This window comes from Muntiacus reevesi, chromosome 3, assembly GCF_963930625.1.
Source record: "Muntiacus reevesi chromosome 3, mMunRee1.1, whole genome shotgun sequence".
In the NCBI taxonomy this organism is placed as follows: Eukaryota; Metazoa; Chordata; class Mammalia; order Artiodactyla; family Cervidae; genus Muntiacus; species Muntiacus reevesi.
Genome location: NC_089251.1, coordinates 272,053,064 through 272,075,082, shown reverse-complemented (window position 1 = coordinate 272,075,082; position 22,019 = coordinate 272,053,064). Strand labels below are relative to the sequence as shown.

The 22,019-nt window shown below is 36.0% G+C and overlaps 1 long non-coding RNA gene across 1 annotated transcript in view; it reads right to left on the bottom strand.

Annotated features, from left to right (window-relative positions):
- Window positions 1-9,868: 9,868 nt before the first annotated feature.
- LOC136165535 (uncharacterized) overlaps window positions 9,869-22,019 on the bottom strand; it is a 31,010-nt gene continuing 18,859 nt past the window's right edge. The window contains exon 3 of the long non-coding RNA XR_010662569.1: window positions 9,869-10,593. This is a non-coding gene — a long non-coding RNA (uncharacterized lncRNA). The remainder of the gene's footprint in view (window positions 10,594-22,019) is intronic.

Sequence of the window (22,019 nt, the reverse complement as noted above, 5' to 3'; positions counted from 1 at the left end):
CTAAAAACTTCAGAAAAATGACTTCCTGCAAAGGAACGTGAATTAAGACTGATATGCAATTTCTCATCAGTGACACTGATTATAAAGAAGGAAAATGAGTTTGAGCCTAGACCTAGCCAAACTATCATTCAAGTACAAGAGCAAAACACAGATTTTGTCCCATAAACAAGGGCTAAATCTACCTTCAAACAACGGTGGGAGCCAGGAGGACACAGGGTATTGACAACTACATACACACACACTCTTTGTGAATAAAATTAGGCCTTTATCACATAAAGCAAAGCAAGTTCTTAGGAAAACTGGCATGCTCACATGCCTCTTGACAGAGTTCAAAGGGGACAAAGCGATGGAAGAATGTACACTCCAATTAGCTTCTGGTTTTTCAGGACACTGTTTCCTAGACTCTCAGAAAGAGTCCTGGTTCAAGATATGAAACAGAGATTCACTGAAACTCAAGAGATTAAAGAAAGCTTAACACTATTTCTGGCCCATGATTATTGTTATTTTTAGAGATGTACACATCTAAAACCAGAGAGAAAGTAGTAAAAGGTCTTTTGACTCTCAATGAGATATGCTGGGTATTTTCCATATGTTAATATCCATTGTTCATAACTCCACAAGGTAGAACCATATTCCTATTTTACAGAAGGAAATGACACAAAAATTTAAAGACTTGACCAAGATCCCAGAGAATTTATACATTTGGACATTTATGCAAATTAACATTTATACATTTGAGTATTTCTTGAAAGTCTAATAGAACTTTTAGGAATATCAATATAATATGGTATTAATCATGCAAAAGGAATTTATAATCTCATAGGACGTACAAAAATACTTGACCAAGTGCTTGGTAACTATATATTCTGATACTTGTAGTGTGATGATTTTAACTTCAAGAAGAAAAGAATTAACACACTAGCTCTTAGAAAGGAGAACTGATTCTCTATCAGGCAACATTTTTTTAAGAAACCAAAACTGATAAACTGCTTCATTTGTGACTCCTTGAAATAGGTCTTTAATAATGGAAACCAGTCACCTTATACTGAATCTGGTAGTCATTTAATTCATTTGAAAAGATAACCAAAAAGTCAATCAAAACGCATTACATATTTTAGCCACTGTGATTATGCATACTATTCGTACATTATTCACTGTACAGAGCATCTGAGCACTGGAGTCCCAAGAAGCTGCCTCCTTCACGTTTTCAGGTGTAAGGTAAGGACGCCCAGTAATTCATCACTCTGAGACAATGAATGGAAAATGCTCTCTAAGTGCTGCTTGTGATCCTCCAACACACGCTTCATAACTCCTATTCTGTATTGCCACAAAACGACAAAATCTAGCAAAAATTGGAGCATAAAAGTTTACTACTTAATGAAGAAATGTTACCTCTCTTTTTCAAGTTCTTCTAAATAACCGGTATTTTCTCTGCTTCCATTTACAAACCCTCTTCATGGAAATGAACCCATAGGAACGGGACTGCACTCTCCTGAGCGACTAGATACAGATCCTTCTCGGCTTCCGTAAGAATGGAGGGACATTTTTGGACCGTAGTTTCACTCCAGGGAAATTACTGCTATCTAAGTTAAGTTCTAAATAAAATACAGACAAGTTTTTATAAAACAACTGCTTTAAGTGATCTAAAATATTGCTAATGTATTATATTATCTTTTAATAATGAAACCTTAGGTTCACATTTAGCCCTCAAATTTTAAACCATTTTATAATTGAAATACATTATATATATATCACATAAAGTATGCAGGAGTACTAAATTATTGCAGTTATTGAGCAGCAGATCTATACAGGGACAGAAGAAATCCTTATCTCAAATGCTGATGACCAGAAAAATTCACTGACTACTGGTTCTAAAACAGAAACGTCCTGGAAAAAAAAAAAAAACAAAAAAAACACCAGGTCAAAGCACTTATAAAAGGGTACATTTGTGGTGGTGACCATCTTGCAATATACACAAATATTGGGTCATTAAAAAATAAAAAGTGTTCATCTTTTGGTTTAGAGGCCTGCAACTATAGATTTCTATCAGAGAAAGCCACAAATGTATATGAGTGAATGAACAATTATTTATGAACAGAATAGCTAAACTTTCCCTCCAAGATAGCTTGAGTCAGTCTGGTGGGGAAAAAGTATGTTAAAGAAAAATTAGACAGAATGTGCTTTCTTAGATTCCTACTAAGTAATAATATATTTGGGGATCCAAAAGTAATTTCTCTGCCCATCTTCAATTACAATTAAAACTTACTGATTTGACATTTGAATTTTTAAGTGATAAAACAAGAAAGACATTCTTTTAAAATTCTATTTAAAATGGCTTAAAATCAGTGTTGTGTGTATATAAGTGCAAAGATAAAGCACTTCTATTCTGAATGGAACAAAGAAGGGCACTGACTCCTGGCAAAAGAGCAATGCGTTTTAGAAAGAGCTGAAAATTGTCAAGAAAGGTATCTAAAATAGTTTATTTAAAGGCAGTTAAATGTTATAACTGAAAAAATGACAAGCAAATAGACTTTTTACGTATTTGTACTTTAAAAATTACATCCTAATGCATGAGGCTAAGAAAATCCAACACCAACATTCTAATCAAGAGAAGCTGTATTTGGACACACACACCTAAAGCTGACAACTGGAGCTTAAAAAAATTACTTTAAAACACTTTTTAAAAATTTACCTTTAAGACGCTCTAATAAATCAATCTGTCCAGAAGAAGCCATAGCTTCATCTTCAATACTTCCTTGTAGTTGTTTAAGTACTTCCTGTAAAAAAGAACACAGTATCTCAATATGACGAAATTCTAAATGACTTTTTGAAGATATGATTTTAACTTTCTTGGCATTTAGGTCTGCTGGGGGAAAAATGTTATTTCAGATCTATCTGAAAACATATAAAATGCAAAGTACTTTACATATATTACCTATTACTAATTATAAATAATAAATTACAGCCCAACAACAACAGTGATACTTTGTGGTGATGGTGATTACAAATAGTCTCCATACAGTATACACGGAATAGTTAAGATATTTGTAACTTCTGAAATAACATAACAAGGTGGATTACTCTCATTTTTCAGACAGACCAACTGAGACTCAAAAGATTTGCTGAAGACAGAAAAACTAAGCTTGTACCAACATGGCCATGAAAGACAGCAAATTAACACATTTAACACCCCAATAAATACCAAGCAGTTATATACTAAATTTATATACATTCTACTACATTGATTTATACTCAGCAGTTAAGTGACTGTATGCTGTCTCCTGACTTTTGGTCCATTGCTTCCTTTCCCATCTAAAGCCTTCTCTCAACAAATTTTTGTCAGAGGAGGTCAAAAACTTTCACTTTCTACTAGTTTTTCTGTATATTCCTTAACAATAATTTATACATATTTTTACATTTTACATATTCTGAGGCATCCCACTCTAGTTCACAGCAAAATCTTTGCTGGCCAAGTAGGATTCCAAATGCAAAACAATGTATTTGAACAGTTACAATCCTATAGCTATGGGCAGTGTTCCTCTATGTGAAAAAGGATCCATAAATAGATTGAAAAGAAAATCTGTCAAAAAGAGTAAATATAGTAAAGACTATGTCAGTGGTTTACCTTGATAGTGACATTAGAAGCATTAAGAAAAGAATTCCTATGTTAACAATAAGAAATAGCCTGTGACCTTAATGATCTGACCTTCAAATAAAGACCATGTTGGAAGTTAAAAGGCTTAGATAAGTAGATGTGGGAACGTGGAGGTGACTGTTATTTATAGTCAGAAATTGTGTCAGTGTATCACAACTGTGGGATAGGAAATAAATTTGCACAGGGATGTCTTTCTTGAATGAATGTAGATTACTATAAACATCAGGACACAATTCTCTTCCACAAAGTTTGAGAATTACCACTGAAAACTACCTGCAGTTTTCAGGATCCTGGGTCTCCTTCCATCCACTGCAGCTTGTAATTCAAAGATCTTTTAATCTTATCCTATTTCTTACAATTCGCAGGCTCACAATTCAACAGCTACCTTTCTCAAGGAACTATCAGTGGTATGCATTCTAGGCTTAATATCTCTTATTAGCCATCTCTTCTCTATTTTTATGTCATTATCCTGACTATTGACCCCACCAAAACTACTAAAATAATCTCCTAAATGGTCCTACCTTGCATAGAACTAACAGATTAATAAGACTTTTAAAGCACAGCTCTGATCAGGTCTTTCTTTATAGATGATCCTTCTCTACAGCCTATCATCAAGGTGTTAACAGTGAGTATTCTATAGAAGTTGGGATTACAAGCAATTTTTGGTTTGGGTTTCCTCATTTTAAAACAACAGATATTATCAAAACAATACTGTTTTCAGAAAAAGTACAAGCATTTAAGAATTCAAAAGCAACAATTAAAAGAAATCCCTGTATATGTCATAGGACATATACTTAATTTTTGAAAATTATATGTCATAGTATATATGTCATAGGACATATACTTAATTTTTGAAAATTAATGGCACATTATTGGTTTTTAAAAAACATATTAAAAAGAAGGAAAAATTAAAATAACACCAACAACAGAAATGAAAAGGCGATGTACAACAATAAAGGATTAAATAAATTTATGGCATTAGCCGAACAACGGCATATTATACATCTGTGAAAATACTATAAAATACTTAATGACATGAAATGATAGCTATATTAAATTAAAAAGCATGCTGCAAAATATGATCCCATTGAATGCATGCTTGCATAAAATGCAGAGAGAAAAATATACACATTATCAAAGGTTACCAACATTAAAAAAATGTTTTTAAATGGGTGAGCTTGATCTCTTTCTGTCTGTATTTCCTAAATTTTAAAGAGAGTGAATATACATAACTTGTAAGTTTTAAGTTTCTGTGCATATGGCTAGAAGTCTATTGATAAAAGCAATTACCATAAAGTAAATAAAATTATGGAAATTTATAAAGTTTAGAAAATTAAAATTTCAAAGCATCTATCTTGGAAAAGCTACTTATTCCAATGTGTTCTCTTAAATTATTCTTGTAAATTCTGAGTTATGAATCTCAAAAATACGCAGTTAATTTATAGATCCAGTTACTTTGTCTCAAGATGACACCACCCAGCATGACTACATTACTATTTTCTTGTGAACAGTTTGTGTCTATTCCATAATAAAAATTAAGCTCATTTCTTTTCTGTTTTACTGAGACAGAACATACATGTGAAAAGCACGCCAATCTTAAATTTCTTATATAATCCAAGTATCCATGTAAGTGCCACCCAGGGAAGACACAAAACATTTCCAGTATCACAGAAGGTTCCCTTTTGCCCCTTATCAATCAGTATTCATTCTCCAGAAGTAATCAGTACTCTGATTTTTGTTATCAGTTAGTTGGCCTCCTTGTGAATTGCATATAAATGAAATTATACAGTATACAGCCTTTTGTGTCTCGTGGTTTTTGCTCATCAAAATCTCTATGACACTCATCCATGCTGTTGTATGTATCAGTTATTTAATACTGTGTAGTTGTCCACTGTATGAATAGATCTCCACTGATACATCCCTTATCCTTTTGATGGGCATTTGGGTTGTTGCCAGTTTGGAGGCTATTGTGAAGAATGCTACTATGTACGTTCTTGCACTTATCTCCAGGTGGACACACGTACTCACTTCTCTTGAATATATATCTGGAGGTTTAAACCCTGAGTCACAGTGATTAAAAGAAACTGCTGAGTGGTTTTTCAAAGTGTTTGTGCCATTTTATACTCCTACCAGCAAGGTTTAAGTTTGAGTCTTCTTAATTATAGGTTCCAATTCTCTGTTGAGATTTTCTGACTCTTTATCCACTTAATCCATCATTTTTATCAAAACATTTAAAATAATTATGTTAAAATCCTTGACTGTTACTTGCTTACAACATGTGGATCATCTTGGGATTTGCTTCTATTAACTATTTGTTCTGTTGGTTATCAGTCATTTTTCTATTTCTTTGTATTTCTTGTAACTTTTAACCGTATGCCAGTCATTATACATACAAGAGCAGGAAAGACTTGAGATTAGAGTTTCCCTTACAGAGTTTGCCCTTTCCACCACTGGGGTCTGATTTCCTTCAACCAATAACTGAAAATGGGTTGCAGATGCAGTTTAAGTGAAATTCATATGAGATTCCCTAATAGCTCAGTTGGTGAAGAATCTGCCTGCAATGTGGGAGACCTGGGTTCGATCCCTGGGTTGGGAAGATCCCCTGGAGAAGGGAAAGGTTACCCACTCCAGTATTCTGGCCTGGAGAATTCCATGGACTGGATAGTCCATGGGGTTGCAAAGGGTTGGACATGACTGAACGACTTTCGCTTTCACATCTGATTTGGTTTGCTGAGTTCTCTGAATGTATCTCTTCTCTTACACTGAGGCTGAGACCTGCTTTAGCAGGACACTGCCTCTTAATGATCTGCTTCCTAGCCCTCCCGGGCATCTTCCCCCCAACAAGACTCAGCTAACACCCCATGCATTTGGAGAGAATGTGAGACACTAGTCATACACTTGGAGCCCTGCTAAATGTCAATGCTTTGCACATGTCCACGTCTTTGCCCAACGGTTTCCTTCCTCCAGTGGAGTCTCAATGCCTGTGCCAATGATTAATTATCGGTGTGTTACAGAATCAGTAAATACCCCTGGGGAAGAAAATTACTGGTGATCTCAGCTCATCTAGAAAGGACTCTTTCCTCTTAGGAATTTTAGTTAGTATAGTTCTTGATGATTTCACAGTTCTCCAATGTCCTTAAAAGAATGGTTTTTGTTTTTATCCAGTGTTTTCTAATTGCTGCGGTAGGACTGATCAATTGCTTGGGGTTGCATACTTAATACAGCCTAAAAAGAAGTCCTTAATTTCAAAGAGGTTTTTAAAAGATGCAGCACAACTACAAAGCAATTCCAAACAAACAAAATATTTCAAAAAATGTTTTGAGAAATGACAGTTTTTAAAATAAATATGTAATTTTAAAGGAGAGAATATTCATTTGTATTTATAAATTCTGGAAGTTTGGTTTTAAAAAATTAATCATATAATCAAACTTTATTTTTAAAAAGTTAAGATTTTAGAAACATGAGAGAATTAATTATTACAGACAAATATACTGTGGTCATATAAGTGAATAGAAAATATGAATGAGTAACTGTGTCATTTCAAGGGAGTTTTCAACTTGATCCACTTCTGTTTTCCTCACTATGTCACAGTTACTGATATTTTTTATTACTAGATAAAAGTATACTTGGTAATTAAATCTTCAAAATAAATTATGAACTGTGCCAATTTGAATTTTTACTTCTCATTTTTTTCTTACACTCTGAAAATACAAGATACTCTCCATATACATGGTTTTATAGTTAAAACAATTTATAAATACTTCATTTTGCTAAAATACAAGAGATATAAATGGTTGGTTAATATTTTACCTAGATATATTTTTCTACACCATGCCATCTTTCAATTTAAATGCTTCATACTTCACCATATTTTGGAGAAGAAAATGGCAACCAATCCAGTCCTCCTGCCTGAAGAATTCCATGGACAGAGGAGCGGGACAGGTGCAGTCCATGGAGTCACAGAGAGTCGGATACGACCGTGCAACTAACTTAATTTTTCACCATATTTATCATGCTGCGATGCTCAGCATTTTAAAGTAAATCACATTGACTTCCTGCCCTGGAGTAAGAAGTATACTATATAATTTCCCTTAAGTTTAGCTATAATTGCTGCATTCTTATTCTAAATCCCACAAAATCTGCAGTTTATTTTAATCACAGAAGCATCAAGTATATCCATAAATGTAGAGAATAATGTAATGAACTCCTATGTATCCTCATGTTAGTTCAAACATTATCAACTCATGGGCTTCTTTCATCTATGCTTATAACCACTTCGTCCATTCCCCCTCAACCCAAATTTATTTGAAAAACAAATCTCAGTCATCATACTGTTTCTTCTCTAAAAAAATTCTACATATATATTTAAAAAGGGATTCTTCCTAAACACAACCACAATGCCATCATTAGAACTACAAAATAAACATTTTCTTAATATTCTCAAATACAGTCAATGCTCACATTTCCTTAACTGCTGTACACATATTTCCCTGTCACACACACACAGAATATTTTTATACTATCAATGACATGTAATCAATAACAAAGCAGTATTCTCTTTTGCCACTAGATGGCACTACTGTATAAATTTCAGAAATTCTGAAATAATGTAGTTGAAAGAGACACACCTTGCCATCCACAGGGTGGACACATTACACAGGAACGATCAGCAAACATAATACAAGATCATATGATGTATTACAAAGTCTAAAAAGTTATTTTTTTGAAAAATAACCATTGTTTCGGATTAACTTTAATCCAATGTTCCAATTAACTTTAATCCAATGATTAACTTTAATTCCAATGTTTCCAAGTGTCTTCATTCACACATCAGTATTTTAAGACAAAATAAACAGAGCATGGTTTCCTGTTAGTACTATAAAGCTGCTGCTGCTTCTTTTTTTTCAAAAAGCTTCTTGAAAGGAGATACATAAATAACTTCAGTATAAGGGCATAACTGCTATGATACCATACACTAAATCCTGAAGAAATATGTGGATGGCTTTGCAAGGATGTCTGTAAAAACACTCACTGAGCAGTAATCAATTCATGGTTGAATTCAGACATATCTTAAATACTAATATTCATGATGTATATTCATGACCTCATTCCTAAGAGGCCAACCTGGTATTCCATTGCAGAAATTTAAGGATCTGCCTTATAGTGTTACTCTGAGAGACATTCCACATTTCAGCATTTCCATCCATGGAGATAGATCTAAAGGTATGTTAAAATGTTTCACCAAAATGAAGTTTCAATTTGCTCAAGTAGTTTATAAAAATAAAAAACTTGAAAAAGGGACTCAGAATTCTGCACAAGAGACATTCAGATAGGTGTGCTAGGAAGAATTCTCTACAAAATATACTTCTGAAGCAGATAAACCATTAGTCTTGCTGGGGAATTTAAATTTTGTATCTTTAAACTTTTAAAACCACGTGTCATGAACAATAATTTTAGATACATTATGCTGATCAGTGTTAAAATATCAAGCTACGCTTTTTTAACCTAGTAGGTAATTGATTCACAGCTGTTTTCATGGTTTGCAGTGAGAAAAAAAAAATGCTTCTTTATAGTCTATAGAAAAAAATATTTCTTTATGAAGGATCTGAGATCGGTATCTTGGAGATCTGTCATTGCTACTGCCACAGAAATAGGCAACACAGTAGAAAAGATTTATGCATAGAAGAGAAAGAGAGAGAGAAAAAGAAAGAAAGGTTCAAATGAGTAAAAGGCTAAACTGCTTTGATAGTGAATAAAAAGGCAAAAGAGGAGCAGCTCAATAGTTCAGTAATACACAGAAGCTTGAAGAATAAGAGAGACCTCAAAATGCATGGAAAAAGAAATAGAAGAGAATAATAAATGAATAAGGAATAAGAGTAGTAAGCAGACAGGAAGAAGAGGGTCAGAAACCCAGATGGTAAAATGGCCAAGGCGCAGAAAAAACACGTAGCAAGAAGGATTTTTTTAAAAGAGAAGGAGGTAACAGTTTTGTTGATGACCTCCAGTTCTATTAAATTCAGTGAGAGGAAAATCTGCCTAACTGGAAATTAAAACAGTTAAAGTTTTGACTGCAATTATTTTGAAATAAGAACATATTTTCCCAGTGAACACTGAATATTTTATAACTTTTCATGGAGGTTATCACAGCTTTGCAATGCTATACAGCAAACCAATTTCAGGGCTTGAGTGTCATGGACATCTTCTGTTAGTGCAATGACTACTTTTTCAAATAAAGCAATTTAATTCCAGAAGGGCACCCGACAGTCTGTAGCTCAGCTTATGGCAAAACCAGAAATAGAATCAGGTACTAATCTTCACTTCGGGACTCTTCTCATTAGGTCACCCCAAATTTCTTGACGATCTATCACTGCAGCACTTAAGTGATGACAAGATCTGAGGGGGTTGGGGATGATGACTATGCTTTGTTTTAATCCTTAAGATAAATTTGGCAGCTGTGAGGCTAGTTTCTGTGAATTACATAGAATGCTCAGCCTCACTATAGTGATGGTAAAGTTGGTCTCTCATTTTTAAGCTTAAAAATAACTAAGGACTAACTACTTAGTCACTGTGGTTTTATAATCATTTTCTTTATATGATTTGCTGGATGAGTTAAAAACATCTGGACTGAAAATATCAATGTTAACTTTTGCAAGAAAGAGTTTACAGATTACTGCTTAACTTAAAAAATACACTTCTAAGTAAGTGAAGTGTCTAACCCAAAGTTTACAGGAAGAAACATGGAATAAAAATGGATAAACTACAATTTAAAGTCACAGTCTTGATACCTTCATATTAGATGCCTCAGTTTCCAGTTTTGTAAGATGATTGAAATTATCTTCTAGCTCTTGTCAAAGATTTGAGTTCTCCATCTTCAGGGCCTCAACTTGCTTTAACAACTGATCATAGGAAGCTGCAGCCATCCTTGGCTACCCCTGGACCTATAAGGTTAAAAAGGATTTTGAAATTCACTACTGAAAAAATAGAGTGGCTGCTTGTTACAAAGAAAGGGATAAAGAAATAAAACCTCAGAGACATTTAACAAGAACTGTGTTAATGTAGCAGTTTCAGTACCAAAACAACACTGTGTGAGTGGCAGGGCCTTTCTGAGAAGCCGAAATACCGGGGTTTAATGAAAGACAAATAAGAGTTAACATAGAAGAGAACGTCAGTAGTGTTTGAAAAACACCTGCCTTTTCACAGGTGGGTAAGATTTCTATCAAGTTAGAATTTTTTTGAGGTTTCAGAGATATTTTAAATGGTCTTACAGACAAGATTTGGGAAATGCAGTTATTGATAAGAAATATATTGGTCATATTAATTTATTTCTGGATTTTGCCCAACAGTCACATAATTTTATAGCCCAAATAGATTAATGAGATTAGGTATTGCAGTCTACCACTTTTCATTTGATAAAAGGCTAGTCTTAAACATTATCCATGGGGAAATATGAAGTTCCAAAAAGGCCTCATTAAAAAGGCGGTCATTAAACAAAACAGACACAAGGGAGAGGATTGGCTTGAGACTTCAACTCTTTTGGAAAGAAAGATGATAAAAACTGCTAATATAAATTATATTACATTTATCCAAAAGGATGAATACAATAGGCCATGTTATGGCATACGTATCACAGGACCCACTGTGCTCACATTGAGGCTGAAAGACACTTGAAGAAAACAGATGATTTTAGGAGTAGAGACTGTCAAAGAGAAGCGAAGCACAGCCTTGCTATTAATTACATTACCATGAAAGAAAAGGGGAGAAAAGAAAGATACAGATGATAGTCAGGTAATAAGAGGTCCTTGGCCTGAAGAATTAGAGAATGTTAGAAATTATGTTCAGACTACCGAAGTTCCAAAGACCCAGATCCTCTTTGTAGTTTAATTTCTATGGAATAAAATTCTACCTATCTCTTAAGAGTTAAAAAGTATAACAGAGTCTGTACTCAAGCAATACTTAATAGATCTGGACATAAAAAAAATGTTTCTGCAGTAAAAATCCACTATACGAAATAAGGCAGACAAATTACAACACTGGCTAGTCATGACAATATTGTAGTTCAGCAACTGGAAGGGATACCCTAACAAGGGAAATCAAGTGACACAGGTCTCCGTCTGTTCTCCAACAGCTAGGGACAATAAATCTGGAAGGAAACAAGAGTCCTGGGTGGTGGGGATCACCCTCAAAAACCTTCATGACTGAAAAGAGTGAGCGCTAGACTAGTATTTGGGGATCCGGGTCTCAGTTTCAGTCTTGGTCGTGCCTTCACCTTTGCCCCTGAATTTTAACTCATTTCACCATTCGTAAAATGGACATTTACTACCTTTTCTAATATAATTTGCAGGGATATTGTTAGAATTGAGAAACAAAAGGATGGTCTAAAAATAAAAGTCCTGTGTAAGTTATATCATGAAAATACACTTACTATGTAACTTCCTTAGTAAGACCTAAAGTTAATCTACTGTTAAAAGCCTTAGTCCTCTGACCAATCGACAAGAGGTGAAGAAGTAATTCACTCTTTTGAAAAAGGACTGAGAAGGTACATGAGAAACAAAGGAGAAATTCATAGGTGGGATCACTTATCTGTTTTGTGTGCATGCATGCTCAGTTGGGTTTGACTCTTTGCAACTCCATGGACTGCAGCCGATCAGGCTCCTCTGTCCATGGGATGATCCAGGCAAAAATACTGGTGTGGGTTGTCATTTCCTCCTCCAGGGCATCTTCCTGACCCAGGGATTGAACCCCAGTCTCCTGTGTTGGCAAGCGGTTTCTCTACTACTGAGCCACCTGGGAAGCCCTATCTATTTTATACCATACCACTAAGAAGCAGCTCTACCTACAAAGAGGCAGTACATTAAAAATCATGTGACAAAGGTGGGAATCTGACAGCATTTAGTAACGTAAGACCTAAAATTCCTCACTCCAAATAAAATCCTAACAGGCAATTTTCCACTAAAATAGTATAAATAAGAGAAAAAGTAATAATACAGGGAAAGAGAAAATTACTGGAATTATGTTTAGACACAGAGGCTATAACCACATACAATCACAAAAAGAGCCAGATGGACAAAATGAGCAAGAGACTACTAAAAGTGCTTTTTACTGGAACAAAAAAGAATTCAACCCTTTAGGTGGACAATTAAAACATACCATTATTTTTTTTCTCTCTCCCTCCAGAATCAAAACATTTAAGTCATTTCTGCTTTAGAAAACAGGATGTTCTCATATAATTTCATGAGAAAAATAAGATGTTTCGAGGTAATACTTTGCCTTATGTCCTTTTAATATGTTGCTGCCATACCTAAGTCAAAATTGCTTAATGCAAAATTTAAAAAATCATAAATTTGTTTTAGAAAGCCTTTTAAACAATCACAAGAATTTCATACCAAATATATCATAAATGCAACTCACCCAGCATCATTTAAAAAAAAAAAAAAACCTCAAAATTTATCTGATGAAATGGGAAAAATCTCTGAATTTTTAAAACATGCTTCTCAGTAAGCGAAAGGGTTAGCTGCTCAGTCCTGTCCAACTCTTTGAGCGCCATGGATTGGAGCACGCCAGGCTCCTCTGTCGACGGAATTCTCTAGGCAAGCATACTGGAGAAGGGAGTCAATCTCTTTTTCAACGGATGTTCCTGATCCAGGGACAGAACTCAGGTCTCCAGCATTGGATTCTTTCTGAGTCACCAGGGAGACAGGGTGTGCACTAAAAGGATTCTCACCCCTTAAGAGCAGGGTAGGGGAGAAGAGAGTTTTATAAAAGGACTGTTACCTAGACTTTTATCCAAATGGTCACTAGAAACAAATCTACAAGGACCCTAAGACATTAACGCAAGGAGGCAGAAAACTTTAGGTAGGTAAGGGATACACAATTAGAATTAAATCTGAAAGATTCTTTATTATAAATTAAGAAGTTTGGGATTTTAAAAAAATTAGTTAAACTGCTTTTATTCTTTTGGTTTAATGAATTTTAAAAAAGATGTATTTGTCAGTACTATCAGATGGTAATGAAAAAAAAAAAAGAAAATATCAATACAAAAAGAAACCAAAAGAATCATAGAAGACTACTTTGCTCAAGTCTATGAAAGCAAACTTGAAAACCAAATGAAATAGATAATTTACTAGAAAGTGTACTTTTGATACAAACTATTTTGATAAAAACTAACCGCAAGAGATGGAAAATCTAAAATTTACAACAAAAGTCACTGTTGTAAAACTGATATCACCCAACACATTAATAGAGCTACATAGAAGAAAAATATTATCATGCCGAAGGTGATGAAAAGACGCCTTAAAAACTCAATGCCCATTCTTATTGAAAATACTGGATATAAAAGCACACTTTTTAAACACAATATATTTCAGACCCACAATAAGCCAGCACCACCCGATGAGGAAATACTAGATATACTATATTACTAGAGTCAGGGAAAGCCCCATTTTTACCACTGTTACTCATTTTTATCAGTCAACACAGAGAATGAAATTAGAAAGGAATACTACTGGTAGGGGTACAATTAAATAACTAGAATATCCAAAAGAACCAACTAAATATTACTACAACAAGATAATCTAGTAGTTTAGTCAAGTGCAAAACATAAAGAAATCTTTCCTTTCTATGTACAAAGAGAAACCAGATAAACGATAAAATGAAAGAAAAGATCTTATCTATAATTTTAAAAAAAACAGGCATAAACTGAATAAAGAGTTCAAAACATGTATGAGAAAAACTATGGAACACTTCTGAGAGACACAAAGGTAGATTTCAACAAATGGATAGACATATCTTGCTTCTGTACTAAAGATTCAGTAGCATAATGATGTCCTTTCTCCCTGAGTTAATTTTACATGGTCCCCAAATAAATACTATATAAAATTTTTTTTTATTTTGTTTTCTACAGCTAGACAACTGGAAAGAAAAAACAAGCAAAAAAAAGGGAAAATATGAAGGGAAGAGCAAGAGTATTCCTATGACATATTAAATAATTGCTGCAAAGCCATTATAAGTAAAAGAGTACGAAGTCAAATGTACTGTATCAGTAAGCTAATTTCTTAGCTCTTATCATTATACTATGGATATATAAGATGTTAACATTAGGAGAAACTAACTGAAGGGTACATAGGAACTCTCTTATTTTTCTCTTTTATAAGTACAAAGTCATTTAAAAATAAAAAGACTTTAAAAAGCTAGGATACTGGCAGATCAACCAAGGGAACACATTTTTTTAAATTCCAGAAGTATATGAAAAGTTAGTCATAGTAAAGGTAGCATCTCAAAGACATGTAAGAAGATGAACTTGAAATAAGCGGCAAGCATATGACCCAGCAATCCCACTTCTGGGCATACACACCGAGGAAACCAGATCTGAAAGAGACACGTGCACCCCAATGTTCATCGCAGCACTGTTTATAATAGCCAGGACATGGAAGCAACCTAGATGCCCATCAGCAGACGAACGGATAAGGAAGCTGTGGTCCATATACACCATGGAATATTACTCAGCCATTAAAAAAATTCATTTGAATCAGTTCTAATGAGATGGATGAAATTGGAGCCCATTATACAGAATGAAGTAAGACAGAGAGATAAAGAACATTACAGCATACTAACACATATATATGGAATTTAGAAAGATGGTAATGATAACCCTATACGCAAAACAGAAAAAGAGACACAGATGTACAGAACAGACTTTTGGACTCTGTGGGAGAAGGCGAGGGTGGGATGTTTCGAGAGAACAGCATCGACACATGTATATTATCTATGGTGAAAGAGATCACCAGCCCAGGTTGCATGCATGAGACAAGTGCTCGGGGCTGGTGCACTGGGAAGACCCAGAGGGATCGGGTGGAGAGGGAGGTGGGAGGGGGGATCGAGATGGGGAACACATGTGTATCCATGGCTGATTCATGTCAATGTATGACAAAACCCACTACAATACTGTAAAGTAATTAGCCTCCAACTAATAAAAATAAATGAAAAATAAATAAATAAATAAGTGGCAAGGGCAGCAGGGCAGCCATGAGGAAGCATAAGACGGCACCTATCTCTCAAACTGCACATTAGGGTAAGTTATAGAAGAAACAGGGGTTCAAGTGCTAACAACATCACATGGCATTTAAATTACAGAAGAGAGTTGTGTTTGTAATTAAAAATACTTAAATGGAACATACCCTCTTCCAAGGAGGCTATTATAGAGCAACGAACATTTTAATTTCAACTTATTTGTGAAAGGGTAAGGCACATGGAAGGCTTGTTGGACCTCTGAAATGATTATGTCTATTACTACAATAGGGTTAATAAATCAAGTTCTTAGGTTATATCAAACAAATGGGACAGGTTTTTACTGGGAAAAAAGCATAACTACTTTTAATTAAACAGGATACATCCATGAAGTGGAATATTACACTGGCATTAAAAATGAGGTTGATGTACAAACAAACAAAAAGAAGAGAGAAAACAAGAGAGTATAGATCACTACGTCTCATACTGTTCATCCTGTTTTAGTAAAAAATAAAAGGGTTGTAAAAAGATAAAAATGTCATTGAGAAAAAGTACACTGACTGCCTCTGGAAAGGTCTCAGCTCTGCTGAGAAGATGCCTTCCTTTTCATTGTGTACGTTTTTGTAAAGTTTGAAGATCAGAGCAAAAGGTTAGTTTCTTTAAAAGATTGAATATTAGAGACAGACAAGATCCCAAATATATAAAGTGAACACAGTTTAAAGGTGGGGGGAATTGACTCAAGAAAGAAATAGATAATCTTAATAGTTCTACAACTACTGAAAGCTAGAGGAGTTTAAATGTTTCCCCTTTCCTCTGTCCAACACACACAAAAATACCAGATTCAAATGGCTTTATAAACACCTTCTACCAAACATTTGAGAAATGCATCATTCCAACCTTAACAAAATTAAATTATGTCATAGAAGATAATTAGATACAATTGTATTATGTAATTCATGTGGCATTAAGTGAAAATGCAGAATTATCAAATTATTAATACACAAATATTTATAACTAGATAACATATACTATAAATATTTTGTTAAATTATATAAATTATGATAGTTGTATAATTTATATAATCTAATAATTATATAAATTTATTAAATTACAGTGATCATAATAATTATGAATTAAAGTTAAATACATACTGTATTTGTAATATGATACTATCTAGCCAACTAGCCTTGTCTTTTTTTAAATGAACTATGTATGTGCACAGAGAAGACTGAAAGATCACTAAAATGTCAAGGGTCTTCCCTGGGTGTAGAAATGATAAAAATCGTGATTTTTCTAAATTTTATAACACTTCTACCAACTAACACACATTATTTCTGTATTTTTTCCTCCAAAAGTTAAGTACCTCTAGTTTGGACACAATTTGAAATCATCACATTTGAAGGAGAAGAAAAGTAAGGGAGCCAAAGGCAGATTCAGGTACATATATAAATTGTGGGGGAGCCTTTCTTAATACAAATTAATTCAAAATTGCTAGTGCTACTGCAAAAGGGCACAGGAACTCCAATTAAAGATTACTATTCACATACATAGAAAACTGAGGCTCAGAGAAATTTCAAGGTTAATTCAGGTCCACCCACAGTGAAGTGGCAAGCCAGTGTTGGTCAAATCCTCATGAGCAGATCATGCTAGACCACCTACCTAGATATATGTACAGTAGGTGCTCTGTATCCTTGGGTTCTCCATTCAACCACTGTGGATTCAACCAGCCACGGGTCAAAAATATACAGAAAAGATCTGGGGAAAGTTCCAAAAGACAAAACTTGCATTTGCCAAGCAGCCTGGCAACTACTTACATAGCACTTACAAGGTTATTATAACAAACCTAGAGACGACTTAAAGTATAATGGGAGGGATATATGTAGACTATATGTAAATACTATACTGTTTTATATTAATAAAAGGGACTTGAGCATCTCTGGGTTTTGATATCCTCCAAGGTCTCAGAACCAACCACTCACAGTTACTAAACGATGACTGTGTTATCTCCCAGAGCAGCTTGTTTCTCCTTCAGAGTCTCATGATTCCTAAAAAGTTACGTGTTCAGTTTGCATTCCCACCAACAGTGTAAGAGGGTTCCCTTTCCTCCACACTCTCTCCAGCACTTATTGCCTGCAGACTCGTGGATAGCACCCATTCTGACTAGCGTGACATGGTACCTCATTGTGGTTTTGATTTGCATTTCTCTGATAATGAGTGATGTTGAGCATCTTTTCATGTGTCTGTTAGCCATCTGTATGTCTTCTTTGGAGAAATGTCTGTTTAGTTCTTTGGCCCATTTATTGATTGGGTCTTTTATTGTTCTGGAACTGAGCTGCAGGAGTTGCTTGTATGTTTTTGAGATTAATTCTTTGTGAGTTGCTTTGTTTGCTATTATTTTCTCTCATTCTGAAGGCTGTCTTTTCACTGTTGTTGGGAATGCAAGCTAGTACAGCCACCGTGGAGAACAGTGTGGAGATTCCTTAAAAAACTGGAAATAGAACTGCCATACGACCGAGCAATCCCACTGCTAGGCATACACACCAAGGAAACCAGAATTGAAGGAGACATATGTACTCCAATGTTCATCGCAGCACTGTTTACAATAGCCAGGACATGGAAGCAACCTAGATGTCCATCGGCAGATGAACGGATAAGAAAGCTGTGGTACACATATACAGTGGAATGTTACTCAGCGATTAAAAAGAATGCATTTGAATCAGTTCTAATGAGGTGGATGAAACTGGAGCCTATTTATACAGAGTGAAGATAGAAAAACACCAATACAGTGTACTAACGCATATACATGGAATTTAGAAAGACGGTAACGATGACCCTATCTATATGCGAGACAGCCAAAGAGACACATGTGTGAAGAACAGACTTTTGGACTCTGGGGGAGAAGGCGAGGGTGGGATGATTTGAGAGAATAGCATTGAAACATGTATATTATCATATGTGAAACAGATCACCCGGACAGGCTTGATGCATGAGGCACGGTGCTCAGGGCTGGTGCACTGGGATGACCCAGAGGGATGGGATGGGGAGGGATGTGGGAGGGGGGTTCAGGATGGGGGACACATGTACACCCATGACTGATTCATGTCAATGTGCTGCAAAACACACTACAACACTGTAAAGTAATTAGCTTCCAATTGAAATAATTAATTACCAAAAGAAGTTACGTGTTCAGTTATTATCATCCTAGCACCTAGCGCTGCTCAATAAGCATTTATTGAGTGAATCCATTTCTTAAATAATCAGAATAAGTGAAAACAAAAAATCTCAAACAGCTTAGACAGTATCAATAAATTCTCTTGACCCACAACTTTTTATCAATGAGTAACCACAGCTTTCTCTGGAAGATATCTAGAACAAAATCTCTTTAAATGCAAGAGGCATTTCCACATTTTTATGTTCAGTTAGTTAAATAACTAAAACTAAAGATAAACAGTTTCGGGTTGTCTTATGGAGTATGGCTAATCTATCAGGCGTCACTATCAAGGTAATCCTTGAAGGTAGGCATATAAGTAAAGGTAAAAGAAATTTAAAAACTGGAATGACTCAAAAATTAACTCTGTCAGAGTTAATTCTACTTCACTGCTCTTATATGATATTAAAGACGTTAAACATGTATGCCCTGGTGTTACGGTAGTGAATACGCTATATTACATGGTAAGAAGGACTTGGCAGATGTAACTAAAGTTATTAATTAGCAGACTTTAAAAAAAAGGAGACAAGATTCACTGTCACTCGTTTGGCACTTTCTCTGCATGCCATATGGTAGCCTGCAACCCTAAAGAAGGAACACACTCTAAAGAATGAGCTTACATGGGGAAGATGAGCCCCAGAGCACTGTGACCCTTGCCCTAAAGCTCAGAACAATGGCAAAGTTTGTTTTGGCTCTGTTTGGCTGACATTTATCCAATGCTGGCATTGAAAATATCTGCTTTAGTTAAGACCAGTATGGATGCAATAAAGAACCATGTAGTGACATGAGAAAAAAGATCTTCATAACCCACATAATCACGATGGTGTGATCACTCACCTAGAGCCAGACATCCTGGAGTCCGAAGTCAAATGGGCCTGAGGAAGTCTCACTATGAACAAAGCTAGTGGAGGTGATGGAATTCCAGTTGAGCTGTTCCAAATCCTAAGAGATGATGCTTGCTGTCAAAGTGCAGCACTCAGTATGCCAGCAAATTTGGAAAACTCAGCAGTGGCCACAGGACTGGAAAAGGTCAGTTTTCATTCCAACCCCAAAGAAAGGCAATGCCAAAGAATGCTCAAATGACCACACAATTGCACTCATCTCACACGCTAGTAAAGTAATGCTCAAAATTCTCCAAGCCAGGCTTCAGCAATACGTGAACCGTGAACTTCCAGATGTTCAAGCTGGTTTTAGAAAAGGCAGAGGAACCAGAGATCAAATTGCCAACATCTGCTGGATCACCGAAAAAGCAAGAGAGTCCCAGAAAAACATCTATTTCTGCTTTGTTGACTTGCCAAAGCCTCTGACTGTGTGGATCACAACAAACAGGAAAATTCTGAAAGAGACGGGAATACCAGACCACCTGACCTGCCTGTTGAGAAACCTGTATGCAGGTCAGGAAGCAACAGTTAGAACTGGACATGGAAAAAACCAAAAAACAACAAACAAACAAAAAATGAACTGGACATGGAACAACAGACTGGTTCCAAATAGGAAAAGGAGTATGTCAAAGCTGTACATTGTCACCCTGCTTATTTAACTTATGTGCAGAGTACATCATGAGAAATGCTGGGCTGGAGGAAGCACAAGCTGGAATCAAGACTGCCGGGAGAAATATCAATAACCTCAGATATGCAGATGATACCACCCTTATGACAGAAAGTGAAGAAGAACTAAAGAGTCTCTTGATGAAATTGAAATAGAGGAGAGTGAAAAAGCTGGCTTAAAGCTCAACATTCAGAAAACGAAGATCATGGCATCCGGTCCCATCACATCATGACAAACAGATGAGGAAACAGTGGCTGACTTTATTTTTCTGGGCTCCAAAGTCACTGCAGATGGTGATGGCAGCCATGAAATTGAAAGACGCTCACTCCTTGGGAGGAAAGTTATGACCAACCTATACAGCATATTAAAAAGCAGAGACATTACTTTGTCAACAAAGGTCCGTCTAGTCAAGGCTATGGTTTTTCCAGTGGTCATGTACGGATGTGAGAGTTGGACTATAAAGCAAGCTGGGCACCGAAGAATTGATGCTTTTGAACTGTGGTACTGGAGGAGACTCGAGAGTCCCTTGGACTGCAAGGAGATCCAACCAGTCCATCCTAAAGGAGATCAGTCCTGGGTGTTCATTGGAAGGACTGATGCTGAAGCTGAAACTCCAATACTTTGGCCACCTGATGTGAAGAGCTGACTCATTTGAAAAGACCCTGATGTTGGGAAAGACTGAGGGCAGGAGGAGAAGGGGACGATGGAGGATGAGATGGTTGGATGGCATCACCAACTCGATGGACATGGGTTTGGATGGACTCTGGGATTTGGGGATGGACAGGAAGGCCTGGTGTGCTGCAGTTCATGGGGTCGCACAGAGTCAGACACGACCGAGTGACTGAACTGAGCTGAACTGAGAGACATGAGAAAGTTACCTTGTAACTTGTAAGGAATAACTCTTACAACCACAGTCAAACTCCTATGATTCAAGTAGGCCAATTCCAGAGCACTATGGTCCTGGACATTTTGACATGGACTTTCCTTGAGAATGGAGGTCACTTCCGTCTTGTTTTTATGTGGCTTTTGGATTAAAATCTTTGCTTGCTCAGCAATACACATCAGTGCCTAGTACTGTGCTGGTTGTATAGTACACTCTCAATAAAGGAGGGGGAGGGTGGCCCTGAGTGGGCCCAATGTAATCACATGAACCCGTAAATGCGGGGCTTCCCTGGTGGCTCAGTAGTAAAGAACTCGCCTGCCAATGTAGGAGATGCAGGTTTGATCCCTGTGTGGGGAAGATGCCCTGGAGAAGGAAATGGCAAGCCACTTCAGTAGCCTTGCCTGGGAAATCCCACAGACAGAGGAGCCTGATGGGCTACAGTCTATGGGGTTGCAAAGTCAAACACAACTTATCGACTAAACAACAATTCTCAGGCTTCGAAATTAAATTAGAATACATTTCAAATCCCTTACCTCTGCTTACAAGACTGTATAACCTACCTCCTGCTTCCATTCCCACCCTCTTCCCCCACCTCCCCCGTTCTTTCCTCTCTCTAATGCCTTTGCACTGTCTGTCTTTCAGTTCGAGAACTCTGCTCCCAAATCTTCAAATGACTGCTCCACTGTTATCGTTCAGCTTTGGCATAAATGTCACATCTTCAA